General features: G+C 37.8%; 1 long non-coding RNA gene across 1 annotated transcript; it reads left to right on the top strand.

The window, feature by feature from the left end:
• Window positions 1–11,325: 11,325 nt before the first annotated feature.
• LOC142063019 (uncharacterized) lies at window positions 11,326–25,562 on the top strand. The gene is made up of 3 exons (XR_012662610.1): window positions 11,326–11,572; window positions 13,056–13,093; window positions 25,388–25,562. It is a non-coding gene; the product is annotated as an uncharacterized LOC142063019 (long non-coding RNA).
• The last annotated feature ends 454 nt before the right edge of the window (window positions 25,563–26,016 follow it).

Below are 26,016 nucleotides of genomic sequence, written 5' to 3' on the forward strand. Positions count from 1 at the left end.
GAAGATGCTCAAGGGTGTGTGTATGATATTGGCATCTTTCTTTGACTGCAGCAGTCACCACCTTTTTGGATGTGGTTCAAGTGATATGACCTGTTGTTGATGCTACTGTGTACGGGTGGCTTTGGACAAGTTCAGCAGCCTTTTGGCTTTTTATTCATTTTTGCAGAATCAGCCAGACCATTAGTCTCCAGAGCTTATCAGACCCTGGATGGCTTTTAAACACTCTCTTTCAACACACACCTTCCCTCTTGTCAGCTATTTTCTGGTAACTTTCTCTCCATCCACACACATCAGTACCTCTAGACCCATTTCACATAACTTCATGCAGAAGGGTGTGACACATGACTGAACTTTCGAAAGTGCATACATAAAATGCTATGATAATATTGTACTCCTGTCAGGTTCTGCACAAAGAGTTGAGATGCATATCCATGTCTTGACTATCTGGACTATAGTGACAATGTTAATTTATGTTCCATATTAATTTTCCATGCCCTGCTGGATTAACATATTTGCAGCCCGTCTTTGGACAGGCAAGTGAATTCAAATAACTCATGTATGCTGAAAAGCCTGGTAAGAAAAGAAAAAATCCAAATACCTTCCATTTGAATTTATTTCTTCATTTTTAGGTTCAAGACGGGGGACACCCCCCCATTGTGTTTAACTATTGACTGTATCATTGATACTTGAGAAATAAAGGACTCTCCTTTTCTATTGGGGTAGTGCTGGATCTTGGTTTGCTCATAGTAGTCATTTAGAAGAAAAATGTTGATTTTGTTGTTTGAGCACTGGCTGCTTGTTATTTTTTCCATGTTGTGTACAGGTTGCTTTCTGTTAAAAGACAAGAGAAAAATCAATACAAGTGTTGGAAAGGAACCTTGTGTATTCAACTTTGCAAACAAAGTTCTTAAACAAGCACCAAGAAAAGTTGTAATAGAAAAAATATGAATGCCAAACTTAATTACTAGTGTGCACATAAAGCAATATTGCTTTTTCAACTATAGAAAACCAAGTGGAAAAAAAGAAGTATTTCCAAGGAGCATAAAAATGGATGGATAACATATATTTGCATATCAGCTTTATTTATGTGCTTTCATTTATTATTGATCTATCTTAAATGATTTTTTGATACAGGGGAAAAATAAGAGAAAAAAAATTCCTTATACTTAAAATATGAAGAAAATGTATGATTTTTATTTCAGTTGCTGGCAAGAATTATTGAATCACCTGTGTATCTTTTAGGTTCTAGCCTCTGAATATTTCAGTGTATTCATCTGGGCATTCTGAAGATGAAGAAACTTTAAATAATTTATGATCCTTCCAGGAAAAAAAAAAGGTGAGTCTGCAATCTTATGTTTTAATTTTTGTTTCTTTAAGCTAATTCTACAAAAGAAGTAAAATATATGGATATATTCCCTGCCTGCTCCTGAATTAAGATACAGATAAAAAATAAACAGCGGTAACAAGCTGAATATTGAGTCACTATATTGAGCATGAATTAATTGTTTTGTTCTCCATTAATCGGTCTCTAAATTTCACACTGATTTTCTCATTGATTTCTAATCAGTTATAAGAGTATTTTTTATACACCTTAATTGAGATCACAATGCAGAAGGCTTAGGAAAAAATGGAGGGAGCCTTCAGGTAAGAAGCAGAACACATAATTCACCTGAGAAATACTTATCTACTAAGAGTAGAATTAATGATATCTAGTGCTAGGCTTTTCCAAGGCTCCTGTCCCATTTCACATGTAATTTGTAAGTTGCTTGCCAAGACAGAGCTGCCCAGCACAATTAGACTTCCATGTACTAACAAGAGCAGGAAGAGCTGCCAGCAAAAAAGACAAGCAAACCAATCGTAGAATATGTAACAGTTTGCTGGGAGGGTGAGAAAAAGTACAACTAAGGATGAGTCGGGGAAATAAAAAGCCAGCTATGTGGTCTTTTGTTCATTGACACCATTTCACTGGCAATATGTAATAGGGGAGAAAAGGGGGAGGACACCAGCTATTAGATATTGATATTTGCCAGGTCTGTAGCTTTCAATTACAGCCTCTGGTGTCTACTTTGTAAACACTTAAATATTTAAGAGAAGCAAAAGTGCAAATGTAAGAGTAATATGAGCTACTGTGGTGGACTATAAGAAGCTTTAAGCTTCAGTTATCTTTCCCATTTCTTTGTCAATCTTCTGGTCCTTCTCCCACTTCCCCAACCTGCTCCCTTTTATTATTAAATCATTTAAATGTTGATACTAAATTCTTAGACAAGAGTTGAGCAGAAGGAGAGATGCACATTCACAGTTGCTGTGGATATTTAAATAGGGACCACCGGAATTTAGAAACTGGTCGGAGAGTAGTGCTTTGTATATTAATGCAGAATTATGCAGAGAAAGGTGTTTGTGAGCGTGTGTGGGGTTTTTTCATTAAGAGTTCTGTTAACCTCTGTCTTTAAAAAGCTGACACCAAAGAGCTAGAGCCTAGGCTTAGAATCTGTTTACTTTTTGGTGTAGATTAACAAGATTTGTTTATGAAAGTTACTGGACACAAAATGGTATCTCAAGACATAGTTAATTCTTTAGGTCCTGTAGAGGTAATTATAAGAAAAGATATTTATCTACCTGTGATTTTGCACAAAATAGCTGTTACTTTGCTACTGTAAAACTAAAGGTTTTTGTCAGTGTTTTTGAATGCTCTTTACAAGGAACACAAAAATACATTTTCCACATCACTTTCAGCCCCAGCCAGCCTTAGCGGTTTCAGAGGTACCTTGGTAACATGCCACCAATATGTACTGAAAAATTAGAGAAAATGCTGATCCAGAAATCCTTTTGATTCAGGCAATTAAAGACGTACAGGTTTGAGCAAAGCAATTGGTGTTTATACTCTACATGTTATGAAATCGAAATAAATCAAAAGGCTGTGTTTATTTTTTAATAAAATAAATGTCAGCATCTAGTTATTAAAAAGAAACTCTCAGTAACAGATCCTTGCAAGAAACTAAGTGATTTCAGCTTCAGGATGATAAAAGGATTACTAGAAGACAGCTCTGTGTGTGTCTGCATGTGTGCATGTCTGAATATTTAAACAATCTTGAAAAATAATCCTTTGACATCATTCACCTCAAGCCCATGTAAACAAGACTGTCTCGTCCCACTAAAAGCAAATGAGGACATATATCTAAATGTGATGGATTCAGGGGTGTATTTTGGACTGATGAAAATGGATGTTGTAAGCACACACAAAAAAATCATCCTTTTGAAACTATGATCCTGCTAAGATTTTGTGAGAATTTTTCATAGTAGGATTTTTTTTATACCAACCCACTGCCAACTTATCGTACTTGCTAGGATTTTCTGCAGTAGCATACTGCACACTATGCAGCAGACTTACTATGTAAAATACCAGAAAAAAAAGGTTGACATAATGACTCATTACAATTTAAATCTTATTACACAAAGCTTCATTCAAGTCAATATACATAGTGCAGAACCGCAGGGGTACATTTTAGCCTGGTGTGAGAGGAATGAGTCATGCAATTCTTATTACGGATAATAGAAGAAACACATCCATTGCCTCTGTCTAAGCCCCTGGAAGTGCACCTCGCAATTCGTATGCAAATCACATTGGGTAGTGCATACTCCAGTAACAAAGTAAAATAACTACATTTCAAACTTTAAAGTTCATCTGATTCAGAATTTTTGGAAATGACATTGCATTGTATTGACAACCTAGTACAAATACTTCATTGGCAGTGATGATTACTCCTAATTGCTACAGGAATAAGTGGAGCCTTTCAGAAGCTTAAAAGGGAGGGTCATAAACCACATAAACATGTATCGTGTCTTTTCTCTCCTCTTGTTATCTTTACTGGCAGACTACTAACTTTTCCCTTCCTAGATGCTTATAAACATTGTCGTCCTCACAGGAATGGTTATTACTGAACCTGGCCACTCCCTCCTTGAATTTTAGGATATATTAAAAAATTTTTTTAATAAACTACGCTAGAAGGCTAATAGCTTATATACTTATAGGTTTAGTTGCTTGTTTTCCTAATGGCTTATTCCAGCTAATTAAAGGAAATCTCCAGGAAATCTCTTTCTTCTGAGAAGTAGGTTGCACAAACAGCTTCAAGGAGAATGCATCCTTCCAGCCATAAATCTGTACTTATAACTGCCAAGTCTGTTTGCATAGTGTAGAGTGGTATGCCTGTAACTTTAGTCTTCTTTTATTATTGTAGATTCATGCTGTTTTGCTGTTGAAAAGATATATTTATTCTTAATTATTGGAGATTTTTGAAAAAGCATCCTGATAAATATTTTTAATTATGGACAATGCTACTGTAGGTTATAATCAGACATATTTTTTACTGGGAATATCTATAGCAAAAAGGATTTAATTCTTTGAAAAGTGCATCCTATCTTTCAAGTTAACAAAAATTATTCTCCTTTTCATGCTTCAGTGCAATTAAGGGATTTGATTCATGAATGTGAACTGCAAGATCCAGCTGATCTTTCCAACTTTTAAATTTTTCCTAGTTTTTGCAGAAGATGAACCCCCTAACTCAATTTTAATATGGATAGCTCACATTGCTTGCAGAAGTCTAAACTTAAAAAGAAAAGGAAATCACCAATTATCAGAGAGGTATTTTGAAAAACAAAGTTGCATGTATTGTGAAAGCAGAATCTAACTCAAAAAACCAGACTTTATTACAGATGAAAGCTATATAAAATGGGTGCTTGAATTCGTTTCCAAATTAATTTGAACAGCTCTTGCTAAATCCTCAAAGAGCAGAAAAGTGCAGGTTACCAGTGCAGTGCTGATTCTGCAGAATGGTAGCATCATCAGGAATTCAGCTTCATTGCTGAGATTTAGCAGAGAAGCAGTAAAGCACCCCTTATCCAAAGAGGTTGCAAAGGCACTTTCTAAAAGAGCAGGATTCCATTGTGTCTGTGTTGTGAGCTTGGCAGAGGTATTCATCAGCCATTATTGATTTAAAAGAAGGCATGGCTGGAGTGAGGAGGATTGATCTGAATCCTCCCTTGGCTAAGTCAACTATTGAGGGATCTATTCATATCAAGACGAAACACTGAAGCATGACCTACAATGATAGGAAACAGGTATCTCTGTCTTTCTTTTTCTTTACAGTGTGCGTGAAAATCTCTGGTTTGTTGTTCTTGGGCTTGGGATTTTTTTTTCTTCCTCCATTAGCTTTCAGAAACATTGTCTTTGCTAAGTTTAGTATTTCTTGAGTTTGCTGGGCAATTCTTTAGGGGACTAAGGCATAGCAGTTTCCTCTGACATGATCTGGTAAAGGGATGGGGAGAAAAAGCTACTGACTTTCTATTCAAGCTGCAGTCTTACTTGTGAGAAACAAGGTGGCCAAAGGTAGCCAACAGGAACTTGGCTTAGCTGTGTTTTCTTAGTCAGCCCTCCTTGTCCCCAAATGTCCTAGTATCTTGCCAGGTTATTTCTGTGGTCAGTATTGCCATCCTTGCTTTTTCCATTTATATATTGGTTCTCTTCCAGAGGAATTTGCAACTTGTCTTTCTCAGAGACAGGACCATGAACTAAGTGGACCCAGGAGAGCAGTTCTTTCATACTCCTTGCTGAAATCCCTTACCTGGATAGAAGCTGGGCTTAGACCTCTCAGCTCTGTAATCATGTGGGCCATATTTCATCCACAGTTTTGTCCAGCTTTCATCTTCTATCTGCAACCTCTTTCTGCAGATTTTACGAGTACAGAGTTGCCTTACTGACAGCCATCTGAAATGGTTCTGCAAGGAGCATTTCTTTTTTCCTCTCCTTGTATCCTTTCGGTTTTTTTTTTTACCCATTTCTGTCACTTCACAGACAACCTGACTGTCATGTGCCTTTATGGCCTTTCCTCCAACTCGTCATTTCACATGAGCTACTGATACATCAAGTGCCACCACTGATTAACTTCTCATCTCAGCTTGTTCAGATATTTACTGGAGTTAGGGACAAATACATTGTTCTTTGTGTTGTGCTGTTCATCACATCCTAGAAGGCCTTTGTACAAACAGACATACAAGGCCATTTCAGCATTTTCCCTGTAGTCTTTTTCAGGGAGAAATAAGTACCTTTTGCTTATATGCTGCTTGCTCCCTCTTTATGGCTTCCACTTGGCTGAACAAACACCCTTCAAGAGATTTTTATCTCCTTCATGAAAAAAGCAAGAACCAACAGATGTATCTTTTGCTATTTTCCTGTTAGTCCCACTTTAAACGGAGACTTTTTAGTCTCTGCTACTACTTCTATTACCACAATAAACTCAGCAAAGCTAAGACTGCGGGTGTACATAGTCCCATTATGGGAACTAATGTATTTATCACCTTCAAATTCTGCATGCATCAATAACTGGCTTGTATTTTTATGGAAATCACGCTAAAATATATATAAAAATTATATTATTCTTATTCATAAAGACATTCAAAAGCAAGACCAAGGAGTTACAGTTTAAGTATGTTTTGTAATAATTTTAAATACATATTAAATTTCTATTATAATTTAGACTGTTACCTTTAGAACCAGTTTATTCAGACCTGACAGCTTCATAAAGGAGTAAGCAGAAGATAAAAAAATAAAGAATAACATGGAATTCAATGATTCTGAGTAGCTCAAGATCTCAAGATCTTTACTTCATTAAGTGGTTTACTCTCTGTCAGGATCTTTAGTATTTTAAGTACTTCAATCTTAAGAAACCTATATATATGAACTTACTTTCCCCACTGACTGTGCTTTGCTTCACATGGTGGAGCACCAGCTGGTAATGGGATTTTAGTCCCAGGGATCAGATTAAAGTAAATCTGAAGTAAAATTCCCTCAACCATGCGTATTATGGTTGTTGGGTTTGCATTTTAGGCTTTAAAAACCCAACAGAATATCCTTCTGAAATTATTAATCATTAGAAGGGTTATATACATTTACATGGATTCCTGTGAAGTAGACAAAAGAAATAGCAATCATTCTTTTTGTGATTAATTAAACCAGGAAGGAAATATTAATAGTCCAGTTCTTCCTGAAAGAAGACACAAGTTCAAGATGGGAAGAGTACTGAAATCCAGAACAGTGAAAGATCTGATACATGGCTGATATTTTTTCTTGCAAAAAAATTTCTCCTGAGACCCAACAAAACGCTCTGGCTTTAGAGAGTTTTATTACATTTTATAAGCGTCTCATCTTTGCTGCGGAAACCACCAGACTACTTACTGTGTTCAAAATAAAGTGATCATTGTGGTGACTTCACCTTCAAATCATCCCATATTTCCTTTACATTGCCTTTACACTCATGAGTCATAGCATATTGATTTAACCCTTACACTGCACCGAGTTTGACTCTCCCTTAATAGACAAAATGACCATTTGCTTTCTAGAAATCCTACTATTTGTATTTATTTTCTTCTCTGAGCTGTAATCTGTGACTTACAATAGGCCAGTGCTCAGTAAAATGGTAAGGTGCTAGTTCAGCCTAATATTGTTCAAAAATGATACTAGTGCTTTTCTAGTACGTACTCTTTAAATTATCTGACTTCCTAATAAGTTGAAGAGTGCATTATATTTACCTGAAAACTGTTCATGTAATTATCTCATTCAATATTTGATCCCTTCACAATGTTCAGTGTTGGCTACTGTTCCCTGCTCCATACTGTGCAGTTCCAATTTAACATTCACCTTCTCTAATGTTGACTATTACTCTGAATTACACATCATACTGCATTCATTCCTTTGCTGTCTTGGATATAACACACAGGACTGGATTGCCATTACAACATCCTTCAGAAAATTTTTTTTTCTTCTAAGGCCTGTCTTGGTTCTCTGAGGTGGTTAAAGCCTTCTGATCCGTGACCTGAAAATACAGTGCCAGCTCTATTTCACACGGTTAACAAGTGAACATGTGCCATAACATTTCTTACAAGTGCACATGTCACTGGAGCCCCACCAACTCGTACCTCTCCCCTGGGACTTCCTGTTCCTTAGCTTACCTGTTCCCTGTCAAAAGCTTTTGTCATATTTTTACCAGGAGAGGTATAACTTTGACCATATCAATTTTTTATTAAGAGATCAAGTAAGATATCAGACTCCAGCTACTTTTGCCTCTTCTACTCTTGTGTAGAAAGAAAAAAGAATTCCAGGCAGCATAGATAGTACTCACACGATAGAGAAATATGCTTTTAAAATAATAATTTGAGAAAGAGCAGCTTGTAATTAACCCTTTAAAACTGTGGACTGTCTCCATACTCAGCTTAGGGTTTAACCCACAATCCCAGTGAAAGAAACTTAGGACTCTTTTAAACTAAAATGAAGTCTGTAAAGATTAGCCCAACCTGAATAAGAAGGATTTGACTCCTTTAATATGATTACAAAAAGGAAAGCAAAACCTGTCAATAGAACATATTTTGATTTTCTTCCTTCTGACCATGACAGCCATGAACAGCTCCATTCAGGGAAAAAAGACCTTATTCAGCTTGTTCTTTAGTGCCAAATCATCACACTGCACTGATCAAGTCATGCATCTTGGTTTGCCTGTGCTTCACATGGCTTGGAGAAATACCATTTATTGACCACTCGCTGCCCTCAACCTTTTGTCAGCTTTGGTCTCCTTACAACTTTTATGGATTTCTTTTGGAGAAATTTCTTCACCAAAAGTGAAAACGAGATCAGCACCTGTTTTGGAGAAGTGCTTTTCCAACCCACTGAATAATGAATGCAAAAGGAAAGAGAGTTGAACTTATGAAAAAGTTTCTGCTGTAGATCTCACTGGTTTTTATTTTCTTTTTCTAATTACAATGCAACTGAATTAGTATCTATGACATTCATTTTTTTAAAGTTGGTTTTAAAAACAGATATTTTGCTGAAATGATAAATGTGTCTGAGATCTGCATAAATGTAACATAGAAAAGAGGATTATCAGCTCTCACGTCAGCAAGATGTATTGGTACTTTTACTAAAGTGGAAGACCTGACCTGACTTCTTAATAATTAGGACTATTTCTAAAAGTTAATAAAAAATTGTATTTAACAATAGTAAAATTTTCATTTCCTTTGATTAAAATGGATTTTAGCAGTATAGCCTTATGCCTCGTACATCAAGCTCCAGAGGAACAATCATCACAGTAGTTGGTGGTAAAAACCCCACATTTTATTATAGGCAATTTATTATATGAAATAGTACTGGAAAATCATCTTCTATTAATTTTAATCAGGGGCTAGTATTTTAGCAGTCCAATAAGCCAATAAGTCAGCCAAAGAACGGATTAACTAACGGAAGGTGCAGTGGCTGCATGTAGAGTAGCTGCTCAGCTATTCTGTTCTTAAACAGAGTAAAGGTATGACTGCTGTGTATACCGTCAACTAAATGTTATTCCTTATAATGTTAGCTTCCAAGTTATTTCTGTGATGGTCTCCAAAGAGTAGGCTGCTCATTGTTACGTAAGGCTTGAACTGCTGTTGTCTGACTACAGGAAAAGCTGCACAGTAAAATTGCATCCATTTTGCTTCACTGAGAATCTTCCCTGTTCCTTGGCCTCCTGACTTCCATCCCAGGGTATGTGTGAAGAAAACCCTTCATCCCATCAAGAAAGCAGCCCTTATATTTGGTGGAATATCTGCACCTATTATTGGACACCTGTTTCATTTAACCTCAAGCATATACCCACTCACTACCAGATAGATTAAATTAGTTTTTACGCATGGAGTTATGAAAATACGTGAATGGTGGGGGAAGCAGTATTATCACAAGGAAAAAAGCCAGTCTAAGCTGAGCTACCTGTCTACCTCTGACAGCAACGCAGGAGGGAAGCATGGCAGTATTGTTATACAGCACACAGATGAATGATGGCTGAACAGAGCTTTCAGGCCTTTTAATCTGTTCTTTGATCATGTCTGAAAAAGATCAAGGCAAAGCCATTCCCTTCTTCTCTCACAAAAAGTACTTACTGACTTCTCTGTATTAAACATAGCCTCCTATTCTGGAAATTGGGCTCAGGAATATCACCTACTTACTCCATTTCTCTCTGCTCAGTATAAAGGCCTGACCCTGGAGGAGTTTTGGACCCCGTCCTGTGGTACTTCATTGAATAGCCAGAGTAACTGGGGCATGTCATTCCTGAACTGAGGCAGACATGATTGATAAAAGGAGCCATAAGGAATGCTGAAAGGAACTAGTGAGAAAGAACTGAATTGTTTCTATATCAAGGTAGACGGCCTTTAAAACTAAACAGAGGAATTCTAACAAATGATGCAAGTCATGAAAGTTGATATTATAAGAATCAATACATACCTAGGATGAAAAAGCAGTAATGACTGGAGTACATTTATCAAAGTCCTTGCACTCTCAAGAACAGATAGTGCCGTAGTGTATGCTGAAGATGGACTAGGGTATAAAGATAGAGTAGCATAAGAAAACAATCTATTTGGGTCAAAATCATTCTTGAAAAGAATGATAAATAGCCATTGAGAGACTATGGGGATTCTTTTTATATAGTCCAAAAGGTTACCTTAACTCATAGAATCATAGAGTTGTTTAGGTTGGAAAAGACCCTTAAGATCATCAAGTCTAATCCTTAACCCAGCACTGCCAAGCCCACCACTAAACCATGGCCCTAAGCGCCACATCTACATGACACTTAAATACCTCCAGGGACTATGACTGAACCACTTCCATGGGCAGCCTGTTCCAAGGCTTGACAACCCTCTCCATGAAAAGCTTTTCCCTAATACCCAACCTAAACCTCCCCTGACACAGCTTGAGGCCGTTCCCTCTCGTCCTATCACTAGTGACTTGGAAGCAGAGACCAGCCCCCCCCTCACTCCAGCCCCTTTCAGGCAGCTGCAGAGAGTGAGAAGGGCTCCCCTCAGCCCCCTCTTCTCCAGGCTAAATCCCCCCAGCCCCCCCAGCCGCCCCCCAGCACACTTGTGCTCCAGACCCTGCCCCAGCCCCGCTGCCCTTCTCTGGACACGCTCCAGCCCCTCAAGGCCCTTCTTGTCCCGAGGGGCCCAAACCTGAGCCCAGCATTCGAGGTGGGGCCTCCCCAGGGCCGAGCACAGGGGCCCCATCCCTGCCCGGCTCCTGCTGGCCACACCAGCGCTGACACAAGCCCAGGGGCTGGTGGCCTCCTTGGCCACCTGGGCACTGCTGGCTCATGCCCAGCCGGCTGTCAGCCAGCACCCCCGGGGCCTTTGTCGCCGGGCAGCTTTCCAGCCACTCTGCCCCAGGCCTGCAGCGTTGCATGATTGATATCTTGATAGTATTTTTAATGCAATTTTTAATCTTTTTTTCTTATTGGAGAGAAGTGCTACAGGCAACAGTGAGGCCCACATGTGATTTGTTGTGAAAGTTCACAGCATTCCTCAGCAAAAAATCTACCAAACACACAATGTAGGATGTTACTTTAGTTGCAGGTTTGGTAACCAGTGAGAATGTTAAATGAGTGACAGAAAAATAACCTGGTTGTTGATGAAGGCATTCAAAGTTTGCTCCGTTTAAACGTAATGAAGACCAGAGAAAAGAAGATCTGTGACAGACAGCTCCAATTTCAAAAGGGCAACAACAAAGGTAAGGAAATGTTATTTTTTTAGTTTATTTTTGGTCTCTCTCGTCCTGCATTCACAGGTTTAATTCCTAAACTTCTTGAAACAAAGCATTTGGAGAATGCAAAGCGCAACATAGCATATAAAGAGAGAGCAGGCCTGTTATCACAATGCTTTCTCTGGTTCTTCCCTGCATTTTATGATGACAGTTTTGAATACTCCTGCCATACATATGCACAGGTATTCAGTTCTGTATCTGAAAATTATTCCTATTGCACCACTGACTTATGGATGCTAAACCCAAAACCTGAAATAGCTTAAAATTCATCAAGTCAATAGTAGTAGCATTGGCACAGGGCATAAATCCATATTTTGACATCCTGAAGACAGTGTTAAGTTTTCTGTTATCTTATTAAATTGTATCAGACTTGCCTTGCATAGAGTACAACCAGGCTTGATAAATGCTTGGCTTCAGCTACACTCTCCCATTTATTTTCACACTGTCAGACTTAATCCATAACTGCTGTTCAAAGGCAGCAAGCAGGAGAGGAGGGTGCATTTTGACTCAGCTGGTAGCTAGCTACTAGCAGCCAAAAGCTGTAATAATTTGTTGTTATTCAGATTGCATCTTGACATAATTTATTTTCATTGTTTTATAATCTATTCTCTAAGGATAAACATTTTATAATCACATGATTTAATTAGTTTTTATTTTGTGTCAATTTGTTTAATCTCATTTATCAGAAAGCATGGATTTTTATGAAAAACAACCGTAGCATCTGAAAAGCACATAGAGGACTTAAGTGCAAAACTCGGATCGCTGGACTTACTATAAAAGTCTACGAACACATCTTTTACTCAAGCTGAACATAGTACAGATGTCACTGGTCCATTGCAACAGAGAGGCTTGAATTATCTTGAATAAAGTGATGGGGGTGGTCTCACACTGGATTTCACTTTAGCACAGTCTTTGGCTAGTACGTTCTCCATTTCATATCTGGCATTTAATACTAGGGACAGACACAAGAAAAGAAAACTCATTTTCCCGTGAGAGAGGCTGTTTATGTTCCTCACCCAACAAAAATGCATTTTCCTTTGTCTAAGGGCTTATGTGGAAACAAAACTTTGGATCCTAAAAAGGGCTTAAAAATTACATCCAAATACATTTACTCAAAGGCGCTGCCATAGAGATACAAATAAAACAACCTAATATGGATTTTAAGCATCAGTTCTTCCTATAGAGTCATGCCCACGAATAACAGTTCTCCTTGTATTTTGCTAATATTCCTGCCAAGAAAAGACACTATGTTGAATAATTAGCAATATGATTGGTTTTCTGCTAGGATAAGTACTGAAATAAGATAAATATCTGTAAACATATGAATTAAGGTTTGGAAAACTCTTCTATTTAAGCTGTTTGTAAGCAGATGAGAAGTTAAAAGGTGCATATTAGGTCCTCATTTATGGCTATTTAGCAATAGAAGCTTTACCAGATATTTCTCTTTCAGATGCAACCTTCTAACAGATGCTGTCCAAAGAGCCCAAGGTGAGCATCTGTGTTGAAGTAATACTGTTGCAAATGAAAACCTGACCATTGTGCTTTGACACATCGGGTAAATCCTAACCTGTATGGAATAATCAAGATATATAAGCCACCTTCTGGAGACCATAACAAAACTCACCTGGATTACCTTGAGGTGTTTTCCCTAAGGCAAAGAAAACACAAGCAGTATATAAACACACAACAGTGCTATGAAATTAGTGGGAAAGATGTTTAGTTTGTTGTTCAGAATGCACCACCTGCCTATTTTCCTGGAAATCTCCTCAGTAAAAAGCATCAAGAACTCGTGGGTGGCCTTGCCCACACAGCAGGTGTTACAAGGACTATTGGTAGAAAGCCTTTGCTGTAGAGCAGCCACTAGGCTGGGCTCACTACACCTCTTTTCTATCATTTCTTTCCCATGCTTTTTACATGCAAGTGCTATTTATTTTAGTTGGTGTAGAGACTAACAAATAGAGGATAGGGTGTTTCTGCACACTGGGTGCTAGCTTATCCTTCCTTCACCCACAATTTAATCACATACAGTAAAAGGAAATACACAGATTTTGTGCTCACAAGAAACATTCTGGTACGAATTCCTCATATTCTACGCTTGTTTTAAATTAAATAAAACAAAACAAACTTAGGAAAACTTTAATAATACTGGTGCCAGAGTCTAAAGGTAGCATAATACTTGCTGGTCCCTCAGACCACATCCACCTTCCTTGGAGTGCAGCTAATTCCTGGCATCTGGACCCATTCCTCTGCAGGGGTTTATACATGGAGCGGCAGTGGAAAAACGTCTGTAACAAGAAAGGGAGCTTAGCACTGTAATAGATTGCCTGACACAGCAATATAAAATACCTCTCACTGAAGAGTTTTAAGATTAGATTAGACCCATCTCATGATAACCAAATCAAAATCACTGGCAGTCACTGTTAGTTCTCCCAAGCTGCCCCCACCCTGGGCACCAGTCCCACGGCTGCTTGCTGAGCCTTTCACAGGATACATCTAATGCCCCAGCGCCCATCAGCTATGTGCTCTGGCCAGGCACTTGGGTTTGTCACCACATTTCTGTGTTCTTATGGCACAGTAGACTGCCAGATGCATGCTTTGAGGATGCCTGGGTTCAACAGAGGTGTCAGAATGATACAGGAGGCTAATCCTGCCTCTCATGGGTAGTGTGGGTGGACTAAACAAGCTCTTCACATTTCAGGACTTATTTTTGTGCTCTATGGTATTATACTGCAATACTTCTTCCTAAAGCAGAATTCCTTCAATGGAGAGTACACGCTGACACCCTTACGGCATTTTCTTCCACAAGAATCCCTTGTGTAAGCACAGCTCTAAAGGAGAGGGGAGGAGAGTTATTTGACCCAATAGTTTCCACTTTTTCACTGAAATGACATTGAATGATACCAAGCCATCTGACCAGGTGGCAGAAAGAGGCGTTTGCAAAAAGTCCTGTCTGAGAGAAAACAAGGTACATTCTGAGACTATTCAGTCAGTTCCTGAATGATTCATGGGTAGGAGAATAAAAGAACTCAGAATAGATAGAATTTGTGGAATTTGCATTTGTGACTAGAAATTATTTATGTCAGTGGATTGCTCTAGTTCTAGCCCTCATATGACTGTCAACACTGAATGTGGCACAAATGTTGTATGTAAGCGTCAGACAAATTCTTTTAAAACTTTATTCAAAACTGAAAGAGCACTGATTCAAATAGACTTACCACATGATTTGGTAGTTAAGGAAAGAAAAACAACCCTGAGGTATGCATTCTACTGACTTGTATCTCTGCAGTAAAAGACACATGGTAGAATGACTTTCACACTGTAGGGGACTGGGAGAAGAAGGAAAACAAAGGGTAATGCGGAGAAAGAAAGATCAACACAAACTGCATGAGGAAAGAATCGAGTATTATAATTATAATTCAGTAGCATAGAAACAAAATTGCACTGCAAATCACACTAAGTACTAAGACAGCAGAATTAGGATTTTGTGCTCATACATGCCAGTCTGTTCCAGGATGGTAGGATGCGTAGCAGAGTCTGGTGTCGCCAAGGCATGCTGGTAGTGTTGGTCAGTAGGAAGCACCTCCTGTGATAGCCTGTCTCTCAGCTCTGAATCCCACCATTCCAGCAGCACTTCTGGAGTCTCTATAGATTATTTTGTGTGAACAAATCTATTCTAGAACCTCTGGATTGGGACTTTTTAAGTAGGTAATAAAATCTGACTCCATTATATTACTTGGCAAGTAGACTTGATGCTTGAAAACATTTTTTTTTTTTTTAAGTGGAATTTCTGTTTTCATGGAGTATGCACTTGCAGCTGTCATCCAAGCTTTGTTTTGCTTGGGAACCTGACAGCTTTTATAGTCCTATTGGTTCTAAAGGACATCTTCTTTCCCTCCTCCCCGAAGTTGGGAAAAGAGCTGATAAGGCTGGTTTTCCGTTGTTTTGTACTGAGCTTTGCATAGGCTGGGGTAGCTTAGCACATTGTCAGCTGTGACACCTATATTCACTCCTTTTAGGTAACAGAAGATCAATGGCCCTGTAATAACATTTTATCTTATTCTTACTCTTAACTTGCCTTGCCGCAGAAATGCTCCGTAGGGGGGAACTATGTCACTGCGGTTCTATCATAATTTTCCAGCTACTCTACTGAAAGGGGAGGAACGGTCTCAATAGCATGTAGTATATTTCACTGTTTCATCAGGTATATTTATTCATAGAACTTGTTTATTACAAAGACATGTTAAAAGTGAAAATAAAACAAAATAAGTGTTTCTGGATGTTCCTATTCATCATTAGAATCCATTTGAATTGCAAAGATGCCACTGTAGCCAGCAACCATTTCCTTTATCCCTTGGACTTTTGTGAAAAATCTTATTACAGCATCTGAATTATTCCCTTCATTTGGGATTTAAAAAAAAAGAAAAAGAAAAATGTTCCATTTGTTGATTCCTTTGCAATTTAAATTAATCAAATACAGTGTGTTGTGCAAATGTCCCCTCCAAATAGTTTTCCCCCTGCCAGCAAACTGCTAAAAGGCTGTCTCATAATCTATTATACAAGTGTTGCTTAATCTGCTCTAAGTTGTCAGAACTGTGTTTTGCACTGATTTCCACAGGTTACTGAAGCGTGCAAAATAATGTGGACTGATTGATGCGACACCTTGTAATCTTTTTACCATCTGCATTCTGGTGCTGCTGGTGCTAGTGTCCATCACCTGATCACCACAAAGCCAGAGGAAACAAAAACCCTTCTACATGAACAAGATCTAGCAAAAGCAGCTATTGCATCATTGTACTTTTGCACTGTCTGTTTGCACTTTCTACTTGCGGGTACCAGACAGGAGGGTTCTAGCATGAACAATACTAACAAAGCCTGTGCCTGGTTCAGACTTCAACAAAAATTCTATGCATTCCTATCTTCACTTAAACAAGGCATTCAAGCATCTTGATTTACAGGCAAGTTTGACCTGCTTAAATTATCCTCTCTCTAACCAGTTGATAGTTATTAATTACCCTGGGGGCAGAAAAAAGTGGTGGTCCCAAGAATTTGTTGTGCGCAAAGCTGCATAATGAAACCAGGATGTTTAAGCCCATTTACAAAGACAGGAAAGACTGAGACAATATTTAAGGGTTTCTGTCATATATCGAGAATATTGACTCACATGAAACACAAGCTCTTTTTTCTCCTCACGCTTACTTTTTCATCAGTGTAGTTACAGAACAACTATTCTGAAAACTGAACCAATTGATAACTGCTGTTGCAAGCCCCTTAAAAAGTTGGTGAAGCACTAGAGAAATGAAGCAGAGGATAAAGGAGCAGCAGCACTGAGCTGTAAGCAGTACAGCTATGTGAAGATCTATTCCCCTGCCTATTCTCATTTATTGAGGCAGAGTGGTGAAAGGAGACCAAAACTAAGTATTCACATTCATTACCAGGGAATAGGAGGGAAAAAAATAATTTTTCCCTTTATTTCTTTTGATTTCAGGAGTGATTAGGTTCAGTTGTGTCTCTTAAATTGCTTGGTAAGTGTTCTATCTCTGTCATTTCTATAAAAGGGATAATATATTTCATTGTGGCATTTTCACTCAAAAGAGATTGGAATCATAAAGAACCAGAAAGAGGGGGGCAAGGTAGTATTCTGAGGTCATTAGGATGTTTTAAGAGTTGTTTCATTGTCTGTCTAAAAGCAGTCTATCACCCTTCTTCATATCGTGTAAATAGGAGAACCTCCTCTCCTGAAAAACAACGTTAGTGGTCATTTTAGGATTTTTTGGGGAATCTATTATCCTTTGCTAAACTACTGAACACACTTCATCAGGTCATTCTTCTGTAGCATCAGACTGAGGTAAACCTTACTATAAACACCAGTGTTCTGTCATGGATGACAGCTGCTTTCTTAACAGCACTGTGCTAAGTGCTATGTAGCCAACAACAGCAGAAAAGTTTTCTGAAAGTAAACTTGGCCTCAGCATGGCAGAATTAGAAATGCTGGTCCGTAGTAATAATTTTTCTTCAGAGCTTCCTGCTTGACTACAAAGCCTTTTGCATCCCATGTGCTATGACATCCTGCTGTTGCAATGCCAAGTGGTGCCTGAAAACGCCATCAGGGAACCCGGGTGACACCTTACACCTGCAGTCTTTCCTTGGTACTGTTGCTAAGTGAACACAAAAAAGGAAGGAAGTGTTGAGCTTACTTCAATGTAATGGGCTAACAAGCTTGGCATAATAAATTGTAGGAAGAAAAGGTGGAAAATCATCGAGGAAATAGCTAATATTAAAAATATGTGAAGGTCCAGATTTTGGCTTGCTCATAAGACAGATATGCAGCATCTTAGCTTCAATTGAGATTGCTTCCATCCAAGTTTGAATTGAAGAACAAATTATTAGGGTATAAAAAATTATGTCCTGATTAAATATTCTCTTTGTGACACCTGCCCAAACTTGTTTTTATAAAAACAGAAGAAATAGGGAAAAGAAATTTAAGCATGCTCTTCTGGAACAGAACTCTAAATCAGAAGTTTGATTTTTTGGTAGGAGAATATTTGCAACCATTTTCTAGTGTAAGCTGGAAAACAGACATTACGTATTAAAACTGTGTTCTCTTATCCATGCATGACAACTTCAACTACTCCTTAACATGTGCTGACCTCGCAGCAGAAATATGAAGAGGCCACACATGAGGTAATTATTCTCACAGCCACCAATACTTTGCAAGTCAGACTTCCAGACCCAGAGGAGATGTCTTTGTATTTAATAACCTTTAATTGATTTCTCTGTCATGAATTTGTCGACTTATACCAAACATGCAGACATTCTCTTTGTGAGGTCAAACACAGATGGAGCCTCTTTTATGCAACTGGTAGTCATGAATGCACACTTGATATATTATTTTGCTGAGTCTGTGAACATTGTTGGCAGAAAGGCTGTACCAGATATTAGAAAAGACTATTTTAGGACACAGTCCTACTGTACCTGTTAGGGAAATATGAACATATCTGGCACTATTTTAGAGAAAAATAGAAGGCATAGAGATTTCATTAGTAACCATGATTTGGAAGATTCAAAGAAAAAAATCTTACTTACAAAGTGCCATTTAATCCTCCCATCAATTTACCACCCATTTCCCTGACTCAGGTGTCAAGCCTAGAAAAGCACATAGAGAGTTTAATTTGAAATAGATCAATAACCATTGTCCTTTTTATTAGTTTCAAAAATCAGTATTATTGTAGGCATAAAGGCAACCTTTGAGCCATAAGGCACGATTCCAATTGTCTGTCAGCATTGGCACTCAAGAGTTGCCTCCAGAGTTCAGAAGAATTACATTAGATGTAAGTGAAATCAGAATCAGGCCAACATATTTCAGCACTGTTATTTCTAAAGTTTTACAATAGCATGAATACTAAAATTTTAGAGTGTATGGTAAAGGTCAACAGATAAAATATTTGGAACTTTTACTCATTAATACATTTAATTTGCTACTGCAAATGATTTTGATTACATTTTACAAAATACATAGCTGCTTCTCCTTTTGCAATTAAAGACTCCTAATAGTACAGTCAAACCTTCTTAATCATTGTTCACTCTAGCATAAAGTAAATCTTGCTGTGTTTGAAGAAAACATAGTCATCTTAACAGCATCCGTTTTTGTTCCTTTTTATTTTACGAGATTAGTATACTTAATAACCTTTACCATATTTGGCTGCAGTGGAGGTGTGCAGAAGAGTAAAATTTGCACAGTGGTTTATATGGCTGGGACAAAGCTCAGTTCCGTAATTAGGTTTGGTTCTGTTGCTTAGGTTTGCAGAAAAAGTCAAAATTAATGGTTCTTTTTGCCTGATTCACCTGCAGGGTTATATATAATAATAAAGCATGGTTAGAGCCAGGTCTGTTGTCTGAATATTTGCCAAAACCATTGATTTTTTTTCCTTGCTAAAAACATTCCAGTCTGGAGAAAAATAAAAACAGCCATCATTTTAATTGCAAATAATCAAGACACTAAAATAGCCCTGGAATGCTCACGTACACTTACACTCATCCTTGTAAAAACTCAGAGAAATTCTGGCAACAGTCTCGGATATTGAAAGTGCACAGCTAGTATCACTGCACCTATAGCACTCTGCTGCAGTGTGGTCTTGGGAAAGGTCAGTGACCCTTTGCAGACATCCCCCTAAATCCTCAGAAATCAAGCACAGAGTTCTTTTTTAACACAAACTTCATTTTCATTAGAAAGAAAAATGTGTTCAGGCAAGCTGATGGAGAAATGAACCATTTGAATGTGTTGAAGTTCTTTGCTACAGTGCTTTTTAAATGCTGTCTAAACAGTTGGTCACAGATTTATTTATGTTTCCATGTAAAGAAGGAGAATGTTATCATTTTCTATATGGGAAACAGTTTCCCTAATTATTTGGCTCCTTTTTCTACCACATAAACACAGCAATTTGTACCCCTCACTTTCAACTGGCTGCAATTAGCAGCTACATTGCAATAACCAGATTATGTTAATAAAAAATTCAAAACTATGTAAACAATGGGAAAGCTGACTAGCCATTTTCTATTTTTGCCGACTGGGAGGAACACAAGAGAAATTAGTACCAAGCTTAATTTTGCTGTTTATAATTCAAATTATTTGTAACAAATCACAGCACTTAAAAAGTATTTTTAAACAATTAACTGTATCTCTCTACACTAATTGAACCACATCCCACATGAGAAGTTTTACATCCCTATGGATTGGGGGGAAATAAATAAATAAATAAATCCAAAAAGGTGTTAAGGGAACAGATTTGCACACATCATCTCCGAACTTAACCACAAGCTCCCTTCCATGCCTGAGTCATACTCTCAAGAAGTCATAGCTAAGGATAAAAGTATAGCTTCATTCTGCTGCTTTGGCAAAAATTTCAGCAAACAGTAGTATAAACCTTACCCAGCAGACGTGAATTAATTGTGAAGTTTTAGGATGTTGCTACAGGTTCTTAGAGGTTATAGTTTTGGTTTTGTTCTTTTGTTTCCAAACCAGGATTACTTAACGAGGGTGGGAAGAGTGGGAGTTAAAAGTGGATTTTGCCTGTTAGTTGAGGTATCTATATAATATATAACATATATAATATATATTTTTAATAGATACATAAAATACCTCAGGTGAGGTACTAGGCTCTTTCTAGGGGTTTTTCAATGACTATACAGGAAAAGAAAATGATACAGAAATATGTAACAGCGCACTGTCATGGTTTAAACCCCACACAGCCACTTGCTCACTGCCCCTACCCCAGTGGGATAGAGAAAGAATTGGAAGGGTGAAAGTAAGAAAACTTGTGAGTTACGGAAAGAACAGTTTAATAATTAAAACAGCAATAATGAAAAGGAAAATTACGGGGTGGAGGGAGAGAGATGTGAAACCCAGAGAAAAAACCCAAGTGATGCAACTGCTCATCACCTGCCGACCAATGCTGCCAGTCCTTGAGGTGCCACCGCTGCACAACCCTCCCCCCCCAGCCAACTCACCCCAGTTAACATACTGGGCATGATGTCATAGGATATGGAATATCCCTTTGGCCAGTTTGGATCAGCTCTTTTGGCTGTGCCCCCTCCCCTCCCGGCTTCTTGTGCACCCAGCACAGCATGGGAAGCTGGAAAAGTCCTTGACTAGTGTGAGCAGTACTTAGCAACAACTAAAACATCTGTGTGTTATCAACATTATTCTCATACTAAATCCAAAACACAGTACTGTACTGGCTGCTAGGAAGAAAATTAACTCTATCCCAGCCAAAACCAGGACACTCATTCAATCTGGGACCAGATTTTCAGAGCTGCCAGTATAAAGATACTAGTTCAGTGTATTGTTTCAGTTGCATGCTTGATCCAAACTCCTTTAGAAAATGGCAATATTTCCAGAAGATGTGTAAGCTGCTCATAGTTGTCTTATTCACAGGCCCTTAATAGGCCACATAATTCTAAATGTATAGGAAAAGGCAACAAGAGCATGGGAAGCTTGAAGAGGGCAGAGATTTAGGAGAGCTGGCCACATTGTTAGATTTTGCATCTAGTATCTTTCAGTCATTTACAGAGAGTGGGAATTCTGAAGTGCTTCATTTATATCATGTTAGAAAAGCATTTCTTCTCTTTTAAGGGCAACACTGATTTCACATCTCCTGCCCCCTGCAGAGCTCATGGACTGTGGGAAGGCTACTCAAAATAAAACTGCAGTTGATCATTTCGCTTGTTGTATTTCCACAATTTTCCTTTTGGAGACATGAACTTTAAATGAGCTACTGTACAAGCTTCTTGGGGTCAAAATAGAGGAAATCACATCCACCACAGAGACAGGCACAGCAGAAACACCAAATACGACCATTATGTTCAACTCAGCAGCCTTTTTCCTGTTGGTAGGTTTTTGATATACACTTAGCATCAAGCCAGGCTGTCAAAACCAATGAAATCTGTTTCTGTGACATTGAAAGAGCTCTTGATGAAAGTCAATCAGTATAGCGAGAGATTTTTTTAGAGTACCTGGAATCAAGACAGGAGAAGAGTTGGGTTTTAACAGAATTGCTGCTTTTTCTTCTTAGTTTCTGAGAGACAAGGAATATGTGCCGAGTAAACCCACTTACTCTGCAAACAGTACATGTTGTGCTTGATGCTAACAGCTTCATTTTAGTCCAGCCATTCACTGAGAGTCTTGTTTCTTAATAGAATTAACCCTTTTGCCAGATCTTTTATTCTGAAATTATTGGAGGGGTTTAGCTGTTGATGGGACTCTTTGTCTGGATAACACACAGGGCAACCCTCAGGCTTCTGAGTGAAACAATTTTTAGTTTTCATACTATAGAAGGAAGAATATCAAAGGCGATAAGAATGATAAATGGGAGGAAGAGCGGCTTGGATAGTGCCAATGATACTGGATATTTTTTCAATATTTAAGCTTTCAGAAGATTTCCTGTACAAATACCTGTTCATTGCAGTAAGCTACTACAACTATTATACTAAGAAGCGCTAGACTTACTGCAGAAAGCTTTTACCTGCATATACAGCATTTTTTAATGCTTTCTAGGCATTGTGGACTTACAGGATGTGAATACATAGTTTGTAAGACCAATCAACAACCTTGCCTAGTCCAGAAGCGCTTTTAACCACGATTTAAGCAGTATGTTCTCTTATAAAGGGTTTTATGGTCTCTTTGAGTCCCATTGAAAAAAAAATTGGCAGAAGATAAATACCCCGGCAATGAATACATGTTTAGTGGTGTTATGAATCATTAATTGTTTCCCTGTATGGATTTCCCCATCTTGGAAACTAACTATGGCTGTTTAGAGATGATCACTTTACAAAAAGGTTCACTTTTACATCTCAACCCATTCTCTGTTTGAGGTGTAATAAAAGAAATTGCTATCTTTACCCCAGACAGTTATTATAATGGTATGAAAAAAATACTAAAATATTGACCTTGTCAATGCAACCAAGTTCAGATGAGTTAAAAGTAAATAAAACAATCTTTTAATCCTAGGAATATTTTAAGGCTTTTTTTTCTATTGTCTCAAGCTCACTTTTAAGGCCTTATTTTATGACACAGTAGTGATTCGTGTGATCACCAAAAGAAAACTGAGAGAAGAATAAAACAATGGTTATCCACTTTTGTAGCACTGAATCAGCTTTATGGTTTGTTAATTCAAAAGCAATCTGTACTTTTTAAAAACTCTATTGATTCTTACTTAATTTTTCAATAAAATAAACCTACCAGCAATTTTCTCATCCAATATAAATCAAACCAAAACATCATGTAACACTGGCACTTGCCTTTGCTCCCTTTCCAGCTGATGTTGCTCAATTTTACCCACTGTTTATATATTACATTTTATATTCCATCCAAATGGTACTTATTACTGTTCCTCTAGTTTCCGATCTCCGAACTGAAGCCAGGACTCAATTCAGAACCTTCAATTCTACATGGGGAAAAAAAGACACTTCAAAACAGAACCTAAGCTGCCAACAACCATAGCTATTAAATCAACATATTCTGTGGGTAGAGTACAAACACAGGTTAAGTTAAGTAACTTATTTAGAAAATTCTAATGCTCATACCATTGGATCTAAAGTATTCCATGGAATTATTAAGTTAACCAACAGTCATCAACAAAAGCAACAAGAAAACCACTGTTAGTAAATTTTTTTTTCTTGTCCTACAAGTATAAAATTGAAGCTCTCCCTGAATAGATTTTACACTTCTGTTAATTATATTGATATTTTCCTAGATTTTTTTTCTAAAAATTTTTAATAGGTAAACTAATGAAAAGTGTTCCAGCTTTAAGACAATGAGATTAAGTTGTTCAAAAATTTAATTGATGCTATAAGGATACAATGGTTTTGCAGGTTTACCAAAGATCACCCATTGATTCTGGGTATCATTAATTTCTTTGATGGTACCTTTGAATAATTATTTTATTATTTTAATACTATGAGAAAATACAAGACATAACCTGCTTCATAACATTATAAAGAGAGGATGCTATGGTAGCTTTTCCCCTTCATGAAATGGATTCATTTGCTTGAGTTCAACCTTTACATAAATGTAGCGTATTTCTCCATTACCTTTCCTAATGCATATATTATCGTTCATTATTCTAAACTGTATCGTGTACGAATTCCAATGCCCCTAAAGCTACAAATATCTTTGCTGTTAACTATGCTACTAGTTTCTAGCTGAAGCTAGCCCCAAGGTTCCACTGAGTCTTTTACAAAGGTTATAGCACCTTTATGTTGTAATTTGCTCCATGAATAGCCATGTCATGGAATTGGTTTGGGCTGCAGTCACAGCAGTATACTCCAGACCCTGCCACCGACTCCGGGACGCAAGGTTCCAGCTTTTCTCTTGCTCAGTAAGAATTCATTTTCACCAGAAGTCCCTTCATCTCTATTGGCTGGTTCTCAGAATAAGATGATGATTAATTAATTATTATGATAGCTGGGATTGTGCAATATGTCCACTTTCTTACCAGAGAATGGGATGTTCCAGATCACCAGTTAGAAACAAACAAGCAAATTCTTTAAAAAACCCCAACAAGGCCCAGCAAATACTGAAGGAGGGGAGAGTGGAGGTCTTGTTTCAAATAGTGGATCTCTTCTCAATTGTAGTTTAGGCGACACGTTCACAACACACTGGTCTTGGAAGCTGCTCAGCTCTTCTGAGGGTAATGGTGCTCCCTAGCTAGATTTCCTGTAACCATGCCTCAGGGATATTCACATACTTTATGTCATTTTGTTTGGCCACACATAATGATTTTAGTTCAACTTTTCAAATTACCAAAAGTATCTGTGTATAAAGCCAAATGGTGGACCATGGGAATATTGCAGTTTCACACAATGGAGGTGGTGGGTATTTTTGTTTACCTAAAAAAAGCCCCAACTTAGGAAGTTACACTAGAACAATTTAAAAGGCAGTTTCACAGTAAGGCATGTAAACATTAGAGATGATAGAATAATGCTATCCAGATATTATTGTCTCTTGATGCATGTGAGTTATTGCTATATTAAATTATCTTGGTTTTCCTTTTGGTCTCCTGCCTCAGTGCCCGGAGCAGGAACCTTGTTCAGTACAGCTGAAACCCAGTCAGCTGGTCTTGTTGCCCAACAAACTGAGGTGTCCATAGAGGAATGTCGTATCAGAAATTTCTCAGGGATTGCAATATTTTCCCATTTGTGGGAAAGACTTTGTTATTTTTTAGTCTTGGGGTGAAGTAGGGTTGGCAGAGAATCATACAACTGTTACTATTTTCCTCCCATTCACAGTGCCTACCCCACCAGGAGAGAAAAACAAATCCAGAGAGATGTACAAAGCTCACCTTCAGCATGACAGCCCTGAGTGACCAGAATTTTGAGCTGACAAGGACATAAACTCTTGTAAGTGAAGTGTGTTATTGATTTGTATGCAGCTACAGTGCAGAGATCAGGGGAAGTTCAAGGCTATACACTCTTGTTAAATTCCTCTCAGATTAGGAAAAAAAAATCTAATTACTTTCATTGAGGTACACAAAATGAAAAATCTATTTCAGTATTTTGAATTTAAAATTGATCAATTCCTCTGTGTAGTTTACCTCTTGAACTGATGGAGGCTTTGATTCATTAAGAAAAGAACAATTATATCTTAGAATAAATTAAAAGTGAACATATTGTTTGTAAAACTGAACCACAGATGTTCTCTTATTTGGGGCATTTTAGAATAAATAAAATCAAAATCATGACTCAAGAAGATGCATGAAAAAATAATGATTATTTAAGATGCTGTTAATACAGATGACCCAGGAGTGATTCACCCCCAGAGCAATAATTTCTCATTTTATTTTTAGTAATTTTCAGGCTGACTCCAAGGTTCTTTGCAGCCCCAGGAAGGTCTGAATCAGCTGATGGATCATTTTTGC

Source organism: Phalacrocorax aristotelis, chromosome 11, assembly GCF_949628215.1.
Source record: "Phalacrocorax aristotelis chromosome 11, bGulAri2.1, whole genome shotgun sequence".
In the NCBI taxonomy this organism is placed as follows: domain Eukaryota; kingdom Metazoa; phylum Chordata; class Aves; order Suliformes; family Phalacrocoracidae; genus Phalacrocorax; species Phalacrocorax aristotelis.